The following is a 19,208-nucleotide window of genomic DNA, read 5'->3' as shown; positions in this document are numbered from 1 at the left end:
AATCAAAAACAAACACTTTTGAAAAGGGACAGGGTCAAGGGAGAAAATTGGATAAAGGGGGATAGGTTAGGAAGGAGCGAAATATAGTTAGTCTTTCACAACATGAGTATTGTAGAAGGGCTTTACATAATGATACGCATGTGGCTTATGTTGAATTGCTTGCCTTCCTAGGGAGGGTGGGTGGGGATGGAAGAGGGGAGATAATTTGGAACTCAAAGTTTTGAAAATACGTTCAAAAAAAAAGATTTTGCATGCAACTAGGAAATAAGATACACAGGCAATGGGGCATAGAAATTTATCTTGCCCTACAAGAAAGGAAGGGAAAAGGGTATGGGAGGGGAGTGGAGTGACAGCAGGGAGGGCTGACTGGGGAACAGGGCAACCAGAATATGTGCCATCTTGGAGTGGGCAGGAGGGTAGAAATGGGGAGAAAATTTGTAATTCAAACTCTTTTGAAAATCAATGCTGAAAACTAAATATATTAAATAAATTAAATTGAAAAAACTGGAAAAAAGGACATAGACAAACTAGAGCGGTATACAGTAGAGTATAAGGGACTAGAAATCCATAGCGTATGAGGGTCAGCTGAAGGAACTGAGGATGTGTAGCCTAGAGGAGAGAAAATGTGGTGAAGACATGAGATCCATCCACTAAAGTCATCCAATAAAGCCCTACTCTCGTGCCTTATTGTGGTGTGGAAGTGACCTTCCATCCTTGAAGGGTATACCAATGGATCACAAAAGGTCTGGCCAGTCCTATCAAGCTAAAAAAGATTAAGGCATGGTGTCAGTCACAGACTCTATATCTGTTGTCTGAAGACCAGCCTGGTTAAGTTTATGGAGGTTCATCACTTTGGAAATGAATTTCCCAGTCATGGGAACTCCCAAAGGCCATCTTTTAAGTCTTAGAGGGGTAGCAATTGGTGTGAGTACTGGGAGGACCCACAGTAACAAAATCACTGATCCCCGAACTATTAAAATAGGTTAGGGATACTCAAGTGTTTGAAGTCTGCAATGTGGAAAGGTGATTAGACTTGTTCTGTTTGAGCCAGAAGGCAGAAGTAGGATCCATAGAGGAAGTGTAATGACAAGAGCTCAGAGGCAAAGGACCTGTGTTCAAATCCCAGCTGTGATACTTAAAACTTGTATAACCAGGGGCAGTTAGGTGGTGCATTGAGTAAAGTACTGGCCCTGGAGTCGGGAGGACCTGAGTTCAAATCCAGCCTCAGACACTTGACATACTTACTAGCTGTGTGACCTCGGGCAAGTCACTTAACCCCAATTGCCTTGCTCTTCCCCCACCAAAAATAAAAAAGTGCAATAAAACCTGTACAGCCTTTAACAAGTCACTTCATCCCTGCAGGCCTCAGTTTCCCCATAGAGAGTGAAAGGGTTGGGTGATGTTAGAAGTATCTTCCAGCTATGAATCCTTGGATCTTATAGTACAAAGCATGGGGCAATGAATTTCAGTTCAGCATAAGAAAAAGCTCCCAAATGATTAGAGCTATCTAAAAGTAGAAAGGGCTGTCTTGAGGGACAGTGAGTTCCCCATCCCTTGGAGATCTATCTGCAAGTGAAGGCTAGGTGACCTCCCTTTGCCATAGACGTAGATCGATAGAGGTACTCAGTTCTGATACAGGTTGGACTAGATGACTTCTCATACCACCTCCAACTTTAAGTTTGGGTAATTCTGTGATTCTCTAAAGGATGGATCACATGAGAGAGAGACTGAAGATAGAAAAACAAATTAGGTACTCATCCAATAATCAATGGGAAATCTAATGAGGGCCTGAACCACAGTGATTAATCATGGGAGAAGAGAAGATGAACAGTAATTGTGGAGGTAAAATCAACAGGACTCAACAACGGGTGCAGGTTGGGGGAAAGGAGACAAGAGAGTCACAGGTCATAGTATCCTAGACCTAGAGCAGGAATGGACCTCAGAGGTCATCTCTGACAATACTGAGGTTTTATATTTTGGTGACTGAAAGAAGGTGATGCCATGAACAGAAATGAATAAAAAAAATAGTAGGAGGGACAGGTTTAGAAGGATGGGAGAGAGATGATGAGTTTGGTTCTTAGCCTTGGGCAGAGTTGGACAGTTATATGAGAACAGAATAAGAAATGATCAGAACTCCAAGATGAAGGGAGGAAGGAGATAATTGAAATTGAGTGGCATACATTTGATTTGTGTTGCAATTTCCAGACTACAATTTGTGGGACATAGTTCCAATCTTTCCGACTTTGGCAGCAATCCAGAACACTCAGGCCCCCAAAGAAGCTCTTGGAAGAGACAGTACCAAGTTAAAGGGGAGTATTTAATGGGCCTGGCAAGCCAACACTGGGCAGAAGAAAGAGAGTTTATTTTCCTATCATTCTCTAGAGGCCCATGAGTGAATTCAAGGCATCACTCAGAGCAGATGTTTCCAGGTGAAAAGTGACTTCTCCAAAAGGTTAATGAAATTACTAAATGCCAGCCATTCCTCCCATGTGCTCAAGGACCACGTGAAATTTTGGCCCAATATACAAATAACTCTCTATTCCTCTTGGATAGGGGAATTTGAGGAGCATGTGTGGAAAAGAATTGCTTTCTTTATAATTAAAAAAATTTTTAGACTTATTTCCTAGGTTTTGCTTCCCTCTGGCTGCCACATATCTCCCTGCTGTAACCTGGGTTTCAAGTCTTAACAACATCTACAGTATACTCCATGGGAGCCAGTAAACGTCCTGAAGACTTGAAAATTTTTTAAGTGTCATTCTTTTAAATCACCCATTGTTGAATGAATGAATGTGAATGCTTTTTGTTCATCAAATATTTATTAAAGACGCACTATGTGCAATGCATTGTGCTAGATGATAAGGAATTTGGTTTTTCCATTGGATACAACCCTATTAATTCATTGAGCTCCTCAGTGAGAAAACTCCCTCTTCCACTGTAGAATGCCACCTATTATGCCATTTCTAGTCTTAGAAAGCTGAGAGGATTAATGGGCACAGGCTCCTCCCAAAATGTCCATATCAGGGCACCCAGGCCAGTCTTCTCTTCCTTCTCCATCCCCTGGACTCCCTCACTGAACTTAAGTGTCTTAACTTCTGTCTCCCTCAGCCTCCTCAACTGTAAAATAAGGATAATGATAACACCTACCTCCCAAGGTTGTTGGGTGGGCCAAATGAGACAATATTTGTAAAGCGCTAAGCCCAGTGCCAGGCACACAACAGGTGCTTAATAAATGCTTGCTCCCTTCCCCCTAACATTTATATATCACTTTAAGATTTAAAAGACATTTAACATATAATCTCATTTGGTCCTCACAACAACTCTGGTAGGTAGGTGCTATTTTTGCCCCTGTTTTACAGATGAAGAGGCTGAAAGGGACTAAATGACTTGCCCAGGGTCACACAGCTAGTAAGAGTCTGAGGCCGTGGTTGGATTCAAGTCTGACTCTCAGTCCTGTGCTCTACTCACTGCACCATCTGACTGCCACGAGACATCCAAGTGGGACATCAGAGGAGGGAGACATGCTCAGGTAAATACAACAGATTTGAATAGAACTTCATCAGAGTAACATAAAGTCCTATGAGATCGGATGAGGGAGAAAGCTCTTCCAGATGCACAAGGATGGGGAGGGCATGGCAGAGCTTACAAAGGAAGTCACAATTGATGGGAACCTGAAAAAATGGAAAGGATCAGGAGAAAATGGGGGAAGAGGAAGATTGCAGGCACTGGAAACAATACGAGCAATGAAATGGAGGTAAAAAACAAACTGGGAGTGCGTTTGGAGGAAAGAAGTACTGCATTATGCCTGGAACATAGAGCATGTGAAAGGGGAGGGAAGGAAGAGAAGGAGAAAGAAGGAAAAAGAAACAGGGGGAGAGAGGGTGAGGGAGGCAGGGAAGGAGAGAGAGGGAGAAAGAGGGGGAGGGGGAGAGGGAGAATATATATGAGCTAAGAAGTAAGCTGGAAAGGATAGTTGAAGCCTGATTATAGAAGGCACTGAATGATAGGTGAAGGAGTTTGGACTTCCCTAGACAGGCACTAGGCTTTTGAGCAAAGGAGTGGCCTAATCAGATCCACGCATATACCAGTACCCCAAAGAATCAGGGGTCACATTTCAATGTGGCTATCTCCTCACATGATGAAAATTAAGTCCATCCCCACCAGACCATGCTATCCAACCCCCTTTCCATATGTTTCCATAACTTCACTCCCAGGGGACAACTCCAACATGCTGGGGGCCTTCCTCAGATTCTTTCCATTGCAAGGATAGCAATGGAAGACATAGGCTCTTCATTAGTTACCCCTGATTCTTGACACATGACCAGACTTTCTTCTTTTTCTTAATCATAAGTTTCTTGAATGACATTTTTCTCTGGCATAATTCCTTATTTGGAATATGTTGCTACCTGCTCACACTCACCTTTTTAGTGACCTATAACCTCAAATTAGGGGGGCAGTGTGGGGTTTCATGACTCACAGCTATACAGCATCCGCAGAAAAATATTGGTTTTCAGAAAGTTTTTTTTTCCCTAGAAAGTAGGCCTTTGTCTTAGGAAGAAACTTAGAATACTTAAAAGCACTTTTCAGTTTCCCAAGGCAATCCAGGCCACTCTTCTAGTCCAGACAGGAAACTAGAAACTGCCCATCACAGAGTAGAAAATAGTTATTTTTCATTCACTTGTTTTTTTTTTCTTGTCCTGGATGGTCAGACCAAACTCTTGAGTGACTATGCAGCGCATTCAGAAATTTCTATAATATTGTGGGACTTGGTACAATCGGCACCACATCAACAAGCTGGACCACCTTGCAAGCCTCACCACATATAAGGAATATCTCTTTAACTTGGACTCTGGGATAGATTTTCTCCATGATGCTAGTGAATATTTTCAGCAAGTATTTTATGCCTCCTCATTTTATGCCTTGATTTATATTTGCAATCTGAGATTCATTGAACAAAGTTATTTATACCTTTCGAGGAATCATATGTAATTTTTGCATATGCATAGAGACCCCTCTTTGGAGGAGAGCCTTATGGTGGCATTTTGCTCTATCAAATCAAATACTTTTGATAGCCAACAAACGATAAGCACAATAGCATCTTATACTCTCTGTAGAGAATATAGATATATCTTTCAGCCAATTGTGTCTCTGTGGCATGTGTCACACATACATATGTGGGTACGTATGTGTATGTGTATATAAATATGTATATATATGCACACATACACAGGGTGTCCCTATAGTCTGGACACACAGGAAAAATGCATATTTTGAAATATTTGGAATATTAACAGACCTTAGCCCCCTTGACTTCTTTTTCCGGGGCATGCTAAAGAAGAAGGTGTACTCAATGAAAATCACAGATGCAACACACTTGATCGAACGCATAAAGAGTGAATGTGATAAAATTGACGGCACTGTGGAGTTATTGTATCGAGTTCACGTGAATCTTGCAAAGCACATCAACCTTTGCATCACAAATGATGGATATCATATTGAAGATGTTATTTGTTAACATTCCAATTAAATAAAATGTTGTTGAAAATTTCATTCATTTCATTTCTTGAAAATATGCATTTTTTCAAATTAAGGGATGAGAGAGGAACATATTGAGAGAGGGAGATAGGGAGAGATAGAAGGGGGTGGATTATCTTGCATAAAGGTGGCAAGAGGAAGCAGTTTTGTGGGAGGAGGGGAGAGGGCAGGTGAGGGGAGAATGAGTGAACCTTGCTCTCATCAGATCTGGCCTGAGGAGGGAATACCATACATACCCAATTGGGTATCTTACCCCACAGGAAAGAAGAGGGAGGAAGATAAAAAAAGGGGGGATGATGGAGGGGAGGGCAGATGGGGATGGAGGTAATCAAAAACAAACACTTTCGAAAGGGGACAGGGTCACGGGAGAAAATTCAATAAAGCGGGATGGGTTGGGAAGGAGCAAAATATAGTTAGTCTTTCACAACATGAGTATTGTGGAAGGGTTATACATAATGATACACATGTGGCCTATGTTGAATCGCTTGACTTCTTAGGGAGGGCGGGTGAGAAGGGAAGAGGGGAGAGAATTTGGAACTCAAAGTTTTAAAAACAGATGTTCAAAAACAAAAAAAAAAGTTTTTGCATGCAACTAGAAAATGAGATACACAGGCAATGGGGCGTAGAAATTTATCTTGCCCTACAAGAAAGGAAGGGAAAAGGGGATGAGAGGGGAGTGGGGTGATAGAGGGGAGGGCTGACTGGGGAACAGGGCAACCAGAATATATGCCATCTTGGAGTGGGGGGAGGGTAGAAATGGGGAGAAAATTTGTAATTCAAACTCTTTTGAAAATCAATGCTGAAAACTAAATATGTTAAATAAATAAATTTAAATTTAAAAAAAGAAAATACACATTTTTGCCTATGTGTCCAGACTTTATATGTAGATATTGTCTCCCCCAACAGAACATAAGCTTCTTGAGGACAAGATCTCATTCATTTCCTTCTTTGTATCCCCAGCACATGGCACAGTGCCTGACACAAAGTAGGTGATTAGTAAATGCTTGTTGATTGACAAGAAAATGTAGTCTGTTGTGTAAAATCATTTACAAAAGTCTAATATTTTTACCAAGAGAACCTAAATGCCCATGTAGATCATTCTTATGAAAAAATATATGCATATATTATGCCTACTTTTCCATACATCTGGGTGTATATACATGTGTATGCATGTATATATGCACACACATATGGAAAAGTAGGCGTATTGGTCAGGAGTTATTCATGTTCTCTGTGTCATGGGGGCAAGGAAGAACATGGTAATAATATGGCTCAAGATTTTTTTCTCCATGCCTTTGACAGCTTCCTTTCCTTCTTATAACTTGAGAATCAATCTCTCGATACCCTCAAAATTGTGTGACTTCCAGCAGGGTCCTCCTCTACATCTATCTGGTCTAGTCTAGTTGTTTGTGTGCGTGAATGTGTGTGTGTGTGTGTGTGCGCGCGCGCGTGCGCGCGCGTGATTTCCCCTTCCTCAAGCAGCACATTTGAGATGATGTTGTGAGAGACCTATGCATAAGAAAGATAAATCTCACAGCAGTCAGGGAGGAATAGATTTGAGGGCAAAGTTACTGGGGGTAGGAAGTTAGAAGACTATTTAGTGGAAAGCATTTTATAAACCTTGTAAAAATGTAAGTTATTGTTATTATTATGGCAGTGGTCTTGGTAAGGGGTAATATATATGCATAAAATGTTTAAAGAGATTTCGCCTGACCTAAAAGGAAAAATCCATCAATACTTTATCTGCAGATACCGTAGAAGGGTTATAAGAAGCCTGCTATGATCATCCATGCAGGAAATAATATAATTAGCAGTAAAAGGTCAGAAGATTTGAAGATGATGTCAAGGAAAATGGCCATTAGGCAAAAACAAAACACAGACACAGGCCTCCTGTTCTCATTTATGCGATTAGGTCTGGGAACCTAGACAACAAGAAAATAGCATAAAGCACTGGACACTTTCAGCGAATATAAATTCTCCCTCTCTAGATCAATGATTCCACCTCTCTAGGTTTCAGAGTAAATACCTTCGATTCACTGTCAAAGCTCTAACAAAAGCAGCATCATCCCAGCCCCCAGCTCCGGTCAGGAATCACACACACACACACACACACACACACACACACACACTATCCCCAGGTGCACCTCTTCCTGGCAATAGACATCTCTTTGCCTTTTTATTTTGTGACTAGTTGGTTAATTCCTACATCACTTACAAAGGTGCTTCATCCTAGACTCCCAGAAAGAATGGATGGATGGAGGGAGACACACACACACACACACACACACACACACACACACACACACCCCTCTCCAGACTGGCTTCATTTGTCCAGAGTCAGCATTCTATGGGGCAGCTAGGTAGTACAGTGGAGAGAGTGCCAGGCCTCAAGTCTCTTCCTGAATTCAAATCTGGCCCCAGACACTTACTAGCTGTGTGAACCTGGGCAAGTCACTTAAACCTGTTTGCCTCAGTTTTCTCTTCTGTCAAATGAGCTGGAGCGGGAAATAGCAAACCACTCCAGTATTTCTGCCAAGAAAACGCCAAACTGGGCCACGAAGAACAATAACAATAAGCTTTCTATGTTTCTGCCTGGTTCCTAAGCCCTCTTCGAGGATCCTGTGTAAGCCCAAGTGATTCCAGAACCACCTCACCACTAGGATGAACTAAACCACAGAAATCCTAGTCCCACTCATCCAGAAGATATCACACTACCATCCTACTCTGCTTCAGAAGAATCTCCTTTATGGTCCAGACAACCGCCCCCTAAGAAGAAAATATGTCTCTAAAAGCCTTTCAAAGGGCTGCATTCAAAGGGCTGCCTGATGGCAGCATTCAATCCCTTTATCTTGCCTACCTGATCACCTTCTTCCTACTGTCTTTGGGTTTTTACTCACTTCCATCACCCCCACTCTCCTGACCCAAGTGAGTCTCTGAAATCCCACTGCCAACCTTCTGACTTTTGCTTTGCCTGCTTAATAAATAACACAAATGATATTTTGGCCCTGCCTCAGTTCTAATTGGAGGTTGGGACTATAAAACATTGCAGAAGAATATTTAAAGAAATTACTTTTCTCAGCTGTGTATTTCTTTCTTGGATGTGCCTGGGGACCTACTCTTACCTTTCATTGTAAGGGATACATAATAAAGAGCTTGACTGCTAAGAAGGTCCAGCTGTACCACCATCTCCTCCCACAACCAAAAGCAAACCAGTAACAAGGAGACTCAGTAAAAGACAGAATAATAGAGCAGAAAGTCACAAAGTGCTACCCAGGGCCTAAAGTAGAACACAGGTAAGGAGGTTAACATCGGATGCTACCTGGAAGCTGATGGGAAGAGGACTGGTAAGAAAGTTCTATTATTCCTGTTGCTATCTCCACCACTAAGTGTTTCCTGGGGGCTGAGTTCAAGAGAGAAAAAAGAAAGAAGTACTGCTACTATCATCAGTTACTGTCCCAAGCCCAGGGGAAGATAATCCAGAGAAGATGAATAAAATGAATAGATAAATAATAACAAATGACAAGTATATAACATTCTAAAGTTTTATGAAACATTAGTCATACAACTGATGCCTAAACCAAGAAGAGTAAAAAAAGAGAAAGAAAATTATAGACCAATTTCATTAATGCATATGGATGCAAAAATCCTAAATAAAATACTGCTAAAAATTACACAACATATTACATGACCAAGCAGAATTTATACCAGGAATGTAGGGATGGTTTAACATAAAGAAAACCATTAATATAAATTATTATATCAATAATAAAAGTAACAAAAATCATGTGATTGTATCAAGGTACAGAAAAAAGCTTTGGATAAAATACAACGCTCATTTCTATTAAGAAATTTGAAAGTATTGCTATAAATGGATTTTTCCTTAAATTGATAAAAAAAAAAGTATTTACCTAAAACCATCAGCAAGTATTATTTGCGATGGGGATAAGCTAGAAGCCTTTCCAATAAGATCAGGTATGAAACAGGTATGAAACCAATATTATACATTATTGTGTTAGAAATCCTAGCAATAACAATAAGAGAAGAAAAATAAAAGGAATCAGAAAAGGAAATGAGGTAACAAAACTATCTTTTTTGCAGATGATATGACAATATACTTGGAAATTCCCAAACACTCAACTAAAAGTTCATTGAAACAATTAATAATTTTAGCAAAGTAGCAGGACATAAAGTAAATCCACATAAATCATTAGCATTCCTACATATCACAAGCAAAGCCCTACAAGAAAAGGTAATAAGAGATACCCCATTTAAAATAACTCTAGATAATACAAAATATCTGTGATTATGCCTGTCAAAACAAACCCAGGAACTATGTGAACAAAATTATTTTAAAAAAACTTTTTACACAAAAGAAATAAAATTTAAATAATTGGAGAAATATTAATTGTTCATAAGCAGGCAGGGCCAATATAATAAAAATGACAATTCTACCTAAACTAATTTATGTATTCAATGCCATCCCAACTAAATTATCAAAAAATTATTTTACTGAGAAAAAATAATATAATTCATTTGGAAGAACAAAAGGTCAAGAATATCAAATGAACTAATGAAAAATGTGAAGGAAAGAGATTTAGCAGTACAAGATCTTAAATTATACTGTAAGGCAGTAATTATCAAAACTCTCTGGTACTGGCTAAGAAAAAGAAAGGTAGATCAGTGGAACAAAATAGATATACAATTCATAGCAGCAAATGACTATAGTAACCTTGTGTTTGACAGGTGTAAAGATTTAAGTTTGGGGGATAAGATTTCAGCAGTTTGGTTAAAAAAAACTGTTGGGAAAGCTTGAAAGCAGTATGGCAGAAATTGGACAATATCTGATACTATTTACCAAGATAAGGTCAAAATGGATACATGATCTAGATATAAAGAGAGATATTACAAGCAAATTTGAAAATATAGAACATATTACCTATTAGACTTATGGATAGGCAAATACTTTATGAATAAACAAGAGATAGAGAACAGCGTGACGTATAAAATGAATAATTGTGATTACATTAAATATAAAAGGTTTTGTACAAATAAAGCAAATATAGCCAAAATCAGAAGAAAAGTAGAAAATCGGTGGGGGTTGGGGGGAAGAGCAGGTTATAGACAGTTTCTCAGATAAAAGTCTCATATCTCAAATATATAAAGGGCTTTGTCAAATCAACAAGAATACGAATCATTCCTCACACTGATAGATGGTCAAAGGTTATGAACAGGCAGTTTTCCAATGAAGAAATCAAAACAATTTATAGTCATATGAAAAATGCTCTAAATCATTATTGATTAGAGAAATGCAAATTAAAACAACCTTGAGATACCATTTTATGCCTATCAGATTGGCTAAAATGATTGAAGGAGAAAGCTACGAAGGATCCAACCATCTTGGAGAACAATCTGGAATTAAGCCCAAAGAGTTATTAAATTGTCTATATCCTTTGAAGATGCAATACCACTACTAGATCTATTTCCAAAGATGATTAGGGGAAAAAGGAAAAGAACCTATGTATTCTAAAATATTTATAGCAGCTCTCTTTGCAAGCTTTGTGGTGGCAAAGAACCGGAAATTGCAGGGATGCCCATCAGTTGGGGAATGGCTGAAAAAGTTGTGGTATATGATTGCGATGGAATACTACTGTGCTATAAGAAATGATGAACTCAATGACCTTAGAAAAATATGGATAGGCTTACATGAAATGGTGAAAACACAAATGAGCGGAACTAAAAGAATGTTGTATGCAGTAATAGCAATACTGTTTTAGGAACAACTTGGAGCGACAAAGTCATTTTAACTATTATAAATACCCAAATTAACTACAAAGGACATATGAAGGAAGATGCTATGTGCATACAGAGAAAGAATTGATAAATAGATATATAGAATGTTTTTACACATGTATATGCATATATATACACATGTACGTGTACATATATGCATGTATATATACACACGTGCACATATCCACACATATTTGTTACCCTTAGACAATGGTAGCCATCTGGGGGGAGGGAAGAAAAAGTAGAAAAAAGGTACATGATAACTTTATTATATATATATATATATTTTTTTTTAAATAGCAAGTTGTGCATAATAGTTTTGTAATTTCATGTGCAATCATTTGCATTTCTATCCTATTGTTATGGAAATGCTTGTTTTATTAAATTCAGAATAAAATAAAATTACATATAATATGTTTCATATAAAATAAAATACATTATCTTCTCCAAACCTGTGATCCAGCAACACTGGCCTCCTTGCTGTTCCTCAAGCACATCCTTCATGACTCTGAGCTTTCACCAGCTGTCCCAGTGGCCTGGAATGCTCTCCTTTCTCGTCTCCAAGTTTCCTTAGTTCTCTTCAAGTCTCAGATGAAGCCTCACCTTCTTCAAAAAGTATTTCCCAGTCCTCCTCAATCTTACTGCCTTCCTTTTAATATTACCCCCAATTTATCTTATTTATACATAATTGTTTGCATGTTGTCTCTCCCATCTGACTGTGAGCTCTTTGAGACTATGGACTATTTTTACCTTTTTTTGTATCTACGGCATTTAGCACAGTGCCTGGGATAGAGGAAATGGTTCGTCAATGCCCAGATGAGTGGCCGACTAATAAGCCTCACAACTCTATGACACAGGTATTTGAGACATGTTATTCCCATTTTATAGGTAAGGAAACCAAGACTCTTAACTTCAATAACGTTCCATGGTGACAAAAGGACAGGATTGGTACCTAGGTCTTCCTGACTCGATGTCCAACACTCTAAGCTCTCTGAGCTCCCAAAAGATAAAGGAGCTTTGGGAGCAGGCAGCAAATTAGTGAGATTCCATCTCCTTCCAATGAGGACAGAGCAACATGCTAGATGCTAGCCAATCCCCAGCAAGCACAGGTACTGCAGCAATATGAAACCCAGGGTCACTCAAGTAAAACATTGACCAAAGGACTTTAAAATCCATAGAACAATACAGAGGGAAAAACAAAACCAAAAAAATCCAAGAGTTAAAGAAACTCCCACCCAAAAAATGATAAAGAAATCCTGCCATACAGGAAAACCAAGGCACAAAATTGCTATAGAGTCAATACCAAAAGTGATTCAAGAAATGCCAAAAATAAAATTAATTGCATAATGAATGCATTAAGTTAAAGGAAAATTATATTTCAACCATACAACACTCTTCTCTCCCCTCCTTTCCTCTCCTCCTCCCAAAAAAGAAAAGAGATAAAGGAACAACTTGCAAAAATGCGAGCAACAAAGAATTTGGACTACCAATGAAAGAAGGAAAAAGCAGAATAAATATGGCTGTACAAAGATCAATGAGTAATGAGAATAAAATTAAAAACAAAATCAGAATGTCAGAGGACTCCAGAAATAATGAAAGGTACTGACAGATGAAGTAACAGGCTTGGAAGAGAGATCAAGAAGATGGATTCTTTGCTTTAATATTTGGATGGATCAGTGACTTCATTAGACACTCCCTAACCAAGCCACTCCCTAACCAAGGCACATCATAACCTACATCTTAAGTGATTTTTCTCCCTAGCTTTCCATAAAATCATCACAGATGACTAATCCAATGGCCTGAAGTCTTTCCACTCATTTTTTTTTATTTATTTTTTGGTGAGGCAGTCAAGGTTAAGTGACTCACCAAGAGCCACACAGATAGAAAGTATCAAATGTCTTGAGGTCACATTTGAACTCAGATCCTCCTGACTCCAGTATCAGTGCTCTGTCCACCATGCTACCTAACTGCCCTTCTTCTCATTTTTTAAAAAATATCCTGGGATTACCAGTTTAGCACTCAGGCTGCATTCTCACTTACATGATTGACCCATCTGCTATGGTCCCCTGTTTTAGGATAATATCTTCACTATGCCAAACAAATCAACATTGGAAATTCTGCTTTCTCTTCATGCTCCTTCTCTATCTCCCTTATTAGATCCTTAATGAAAAAAATTATGAGTATCATTATTATCAAAGACACCACATTTTTGAGAGATTTTGCACCAAAAAAAAATCAACCTGCTCATTTTCTGTTGCGAATATACATACTATAATATTTCATTTTATGTGAAAGATTGGTTTATATGTAAATAAAACTAACAAATTCTAAACAAAATTATGAGATTCTTTGAAAAAAATTGCTGTTAAAAAAAAGTTTTCCTGAATGCAGAAGAGCCTGTCCCCGTGTTTTGGCCTAACTTTCCTTTGGCTCAGTCTATGGATTAATCCTCTGTATCCAATAATTCACACATTCATCATATTGCTATTGAAGCTATAGTGCTGAATGAGATTGCTAAGGGAGAGGGGAGAGAGAAGGAAGGAAAGGGCCAATGACAAATCCTTTGGGAATCCTCTCCTGAAAGGGATCAAAAAAGGAAAAGGTACCACCCTCCTGATGATAAGCCGTGTGGACTTAAAGAGTCTAGTCTTTAGAGAAGAAGCATATAATCCATCACAGGGCCTTTAAAAATTGAAGTTTTTCCAGGTCAATACAATGTGTGTATTCCATCAGCACAAGCCTTCAAGAATACAAGGTCACCTTCACATTTTCATGGAGTATCAGAGGAGTTTGATGAACTTACGGGAGGAAAAAAACCTCAAGAAAAGACTCGCAATCTAATAAATATCATTGTGAAATTGCAACAATACTATGGCAAAAAAAAAACCAAACATACATTGTCACCTCATGCTAGATACTATAATAAAGTTCATCAGGATCATGAATGTAAATATAGAGAGAAGCATTAAAAAGAAGAAATGAGAATAGTAATTTTGTCTCAACTTTGGGGGACAGACAACTTTTTCATTGTGAAAAATAAAAAAAATTATAGGCAATGAGATAGATGGCATTGGTTTCATCACAAAAATGTATATGAAAATGTATTACAACTGAGACAAAAAGAAAAGTAACAGACTGAGGGGAAATATTTCCACCAAATATAACAGCCAAAAGCATGACATCAAAGATGCACAAAAATATGATATAAATATTTAAAAGAAACAAAAAATGCATTTCCTAATGGATAAATGATCAAAAGATATGAAGAGATAATTTATTTTAAAAATCATACACAAATTATAAAAAAATCACTTGTGAAATGTTCAGTGTTGGTAATCAAAGAAATGTAAATTAAAACAGTTCTGAGATGCTACCTCACATCTACCAAATCATCAAAAATAAAGAAAACTGGCAAAACTCAATGCTCATGGGACTGTGTAGAAACAGGTGCATTTATATGCTGGTGGAATTATAAATTGGTAAAAATCTTCCCCGTGTAATCATAGAATATCAGAGTGAAGGGACCTCAAAGGCTTTTTAAACTAATCAGTACCTGAAATCTAAGGTCCCTTTCAACTCTAAATATATGATCCTATCGTGGTGTCCCATAACATTTGCAAAAAATTATCGTATTACACATAACTTTTACGAGAACAACTACAAAATAATAATGCCCAGAATGAATAAAGACCTTAATAATTGGACAAAGTCAGATATCCTAGATACATAGGGATTTGACACAAATATATAAAACCAAGAATCATTCACCAACAGTTAAATGATCAAAGAATATCAATAAACAGCTTTCAAAAAAAGAATTTAAACTATTAGAAAAGTTCATCTAAATAGATAATAGAAAAATGCAAAAATAACTCCCAGATTTCACCTTACACCTAGTAAATTGGTAAGTAAAAGATAAAAGAAAGAAATAGTCAATTTGGCAGGGCTATGGGAAGATAGGCATATGAGTGCATTGTTGGTGAAGCCACGAATTGATCCAACCATTCTAGAAAACAATTTGAAATTACGTGAGAAAAGTCATCAAACCGTTCTTGCCATTTGACCCAATACTCTTAGTACTGAATATGTACCTCAGGGAGATCCAATGTGTGAAAGAAAAACCCACACATACCAAAATATGTGTCATAAGATTTTTGTGTTAGAAAAAAAAAAAGAAACTGGAAACAAAGCAGTTGCCCACCTACTGGGAAATAAACACGAGGAGTTTATACAATCTTGGGAGGACTTCCATGGACTGAAGTAGTACATAGGAAGCAGAACCAGGAGAATAATATATACACAGTCACTGTGATAATATACATGAAAACAGCACTGAAAGAAAAATGAAATCAGATAAATGGCAATGACCAATCTTTGGCCTAGAAAACAGATGAAACACTTCCCTCCTTTTACAAAAGAAGAGGGGGACTATTGATGCAAAAGTTGCCTACAGTATCACGCATTTTGTTGGTCAATTTGACTTAATTTTTTCTTTGTTAAAGGAAGGGGGTAGGGAAAATTGGAAAATTACTATGATAAACAAACGTATCAATGAAACAGTAAGGGTAATAAAAAAATAACTAGAGAGACATTCAACGTTCCAGGATGAGTCAAATCATGTTGTTAAACAACAATATTACCCAAAGTTAACTTACTATGGTAATCAAAATACCAAGAGACTCCTTCATGTAACTGGATGAAATCTTAATGAAATGGATATGATGGCTTGATGACCTACACGGAACCTACATAGATAAAACCTAACCTCTGTTTGCCTCAGTTTTCTGTAGGATGACAGCAACACTTTCCTCCCGGAGTTGTCAGGAGAATAAGATGAGATAATATTTGTAAAGCACTACATAAATTATGGCTATTATTATATGGAAAAATAAATAGCCAAGAATATTAAGGGATAGGTAGAAGAAATATATATATACATATACATGTATATATATATACACATATATGTGTGTGTGTGTATATATATATAATGAAGGTAGAATTGCATTACTAGACTTTAAATATAATGCAAAGCAATTGTCATTTTTAAAAAATCTATTAGATGATAGGCAAAAATAAAAAATTAAAGAAAGAAATAGTCAATGGAACAAAATAAAGATACCAGATATGCAATCAAATACAAATACTAGATTAGAGTTTGTTAAACCTATAAAAAATACAAAGAATAATTGCTTAACAAATGTGCTTAGGAAAACTGATTAGCAAATAAGATGGGAAATGGTTCTAGAGAGCAGGACTTGGTCTCATCCAAGCAGAATGAAACACAAAACAAATTAACACTAAACTAGAGATGGGAGGGAGGTAGTTTATTCCATACTTCAATTCAAAAAGCCTTTATCAAATGCCTACAATTTGCTAGGCACTCTGCAATCTCAGACAATTTTTTTCTTCGGGAAAAATAAAAGAAATTATAGGCGATGAAGTAGATAGAGTTGGTTTCATTACAGAAATTTACATGAGAATGCATTTTAACTAAGAGGAAAAGAAAAATGACAGATTGAGGGAAAATATTTGCTGGTTACTCACCAGATACCATAGTGAATTCCAGATGGATAATAAACTGAAGAATTAACAAAAAGGGGGAGGGAGCATTTACGAAATTGGAAGAAGCTAGAATAACACTTTTCTTAATTACAGAGTTGCCAATGATTCTGCTTCTACTAAACAGAAGGCAACACTAAGCATAAAATAGATATGCTTGATTACATTAAAATAAAATCTGTACAATCAAAAATAGAAATAAAAACAAAGGAACAAATTGGTGCAAAATGTTATCAGATTATGTTAGATAAAAATTTCATGTCTAACATATATAATGAACTGTTAAAATTTTACAATATCAACTTACAGTCCCTAAGGCAGGGGTGGGGAACCTGCGGCCTCAAGGCCACATGTCTAGGTCGTCAAGTGCAGCTCTTTGACTGAATCTTTGGGTTCCTGAGGACCTAGAGGATCATGTGGCCTGGGGCCACAGGTTCCCCACCCCTACTGAGGGATAAAGAGTTAAGGGACAGCAACGAAATACAAATTGGAAATGATGATGATAGTGGTGTTTATGTAGCACTTTAAGGTTTACGAAGTACTTCAGATATGTTTACTCATTAGATAATATTCAAAAAATTACTCTACCTCTTTAATAATCGGAGACACTAATAGAAACAATTTTTGGGAGCCACCTTCTACACTTACCAAAATGGCAACCAAAAAAAATTTAAAGACAATTAAATTCATTGTCCAGATTGTGGAGGAACAGCTACAAACATTCATTGCTGGTAGAGTTGCAAATTCATAAAATATTTTTAGAAAGCAAAAATCTAGCTCTATGAAATAAAAGTCACCAAAAAAAGCATACTCTAATTCCATTATTGGTAACATAACAAACGTGAAGTAGATGCTACCATTACTCCTGTTTTACAGATTAAGGAAACTGAGGCTACGCCCACAGTCACACAGTCTAAGAAGTATCTGAAGATTTGCACTCATACCTTCCTGACTGCAGGATGAGCACTTTGTCCCAGGCATCCTAGCTACCTAGTTGCAGCAATAAAAGTTGCCTCAACAGCCATCATTAGTGGACCTTTCCCCATTGTGATTTCCCCATGGGCTACCAGAACATCTGGCTACCACCTAACACTGAAGAAGAATCACTGCATTCTTCCCCAAAGCAGCCCATCATCCTTATCTCCCTCCCACCAAAATCTTGGACTTCATCCCTAGGAAGTCAGGGTCTGATAGATAGGTGAGCTTTTGCCTGATTTCGCCTTGACCCAGGCTTCCGTGCCACTTGGTGGCCATCTCCCACCCCATGCTGTCTCATGCATACCCCACCTCTTCCAGCTCCCTTTTAGCTTCCCCCACCAGAAGATAAGCTCCTTGAGGGCAGAGACTGCCTTAATTACTTGTATTTGTAAACACGTCCTAAATATCTGTAAAATAATGTAAAATAATAATGACAGCCCCTAACGGCCAGGATTGTTATAAGGACCAAGTGAGCTGTTCATAAAGTGCTTGGCACAGTGATTGGCACAGAGTAGGCACTATATAAATGCTAGCTGTTATTTTTATAAATCTATACTGGCTACATGACCCTTGGCAAAGCCCTTAGCACCTCAGTGCCCCCAGGCAATTCTCAAGACTTCTAAATTGTAGAATCAGAAGTTCCCTCTGCCAATGAAATCACAGGCTGAGAGAGGGAGAGAGGGGGAAAGAGGGAGGGAGGGGGGACAGGGGCGAGGAAGAGAGAGAGTGGGAGGGAGGAGGGGACAGAGAGGGGGAAGAGAGAGAGACTTATATAAAGTCACAGAACTAGGACTTGAAACCTAGGTCTTCCTAGTCCTAAATTCAGTGCTCTGACCACTGAACCACTAAGGTTTCCTTTTGCTACATTGGTTGTAGCAAGTGAGCTTTTAGTGGGAAGGTGGTGCCAGTGACATGGGCTGCCTTTGAGAGAGAATTTCTCAAGTTTCTGGGTGGAATCTTGAACTAATAGGAGTGTGCTAACCCTTAGTACAGCACAGGTCTGTGGTGACATGCATTTTCAATTACTGCTTCCTGTGCCTTTAAAACTGCAGAGGGAATCTGGACATCTGGACAATGGGTGTGGTCTCCCAGTAAAGCTCTGTAAGAGCTTTATCTTTCCCAGAGCCTGGGAAAACAGAAGTTCGTTTCAGGCCAATCATTCAACTTTAGAAAGCATAAAGGAAAGTTTCTCAGTGAATTAGAAATAAACTTAGAAGGAGAAATTCAAGAAAGAAAGAAATCCCCCCACAACGGAGCTTTAAGTGGCCCCAGGCATTGGCAGGTGGCAATTCTCTGCCCCCCAACCCCTCCACTCAATGCTCATGATAGTAAATCCCAAGTCTCCT

This window comes from Trichosurus vulpecula, chromosome 6 (assembly GCF_011100635.1).
Source record: "Trichosurus vulpecula isolate mTriVul1 chromosome 6, mTriVul1.pri, whole genome shotgun sequence".
In the NCBI taxonomy this organism is placed as follows: Eukaryota; Metazoa; Chordata; class Mammalia; order Diprotodontia; family Phalangeridae; genus Trichosurus; species Trichosurus vulpecula.
Note: the sequence above shows the minus strand (reverse complement) of the source record.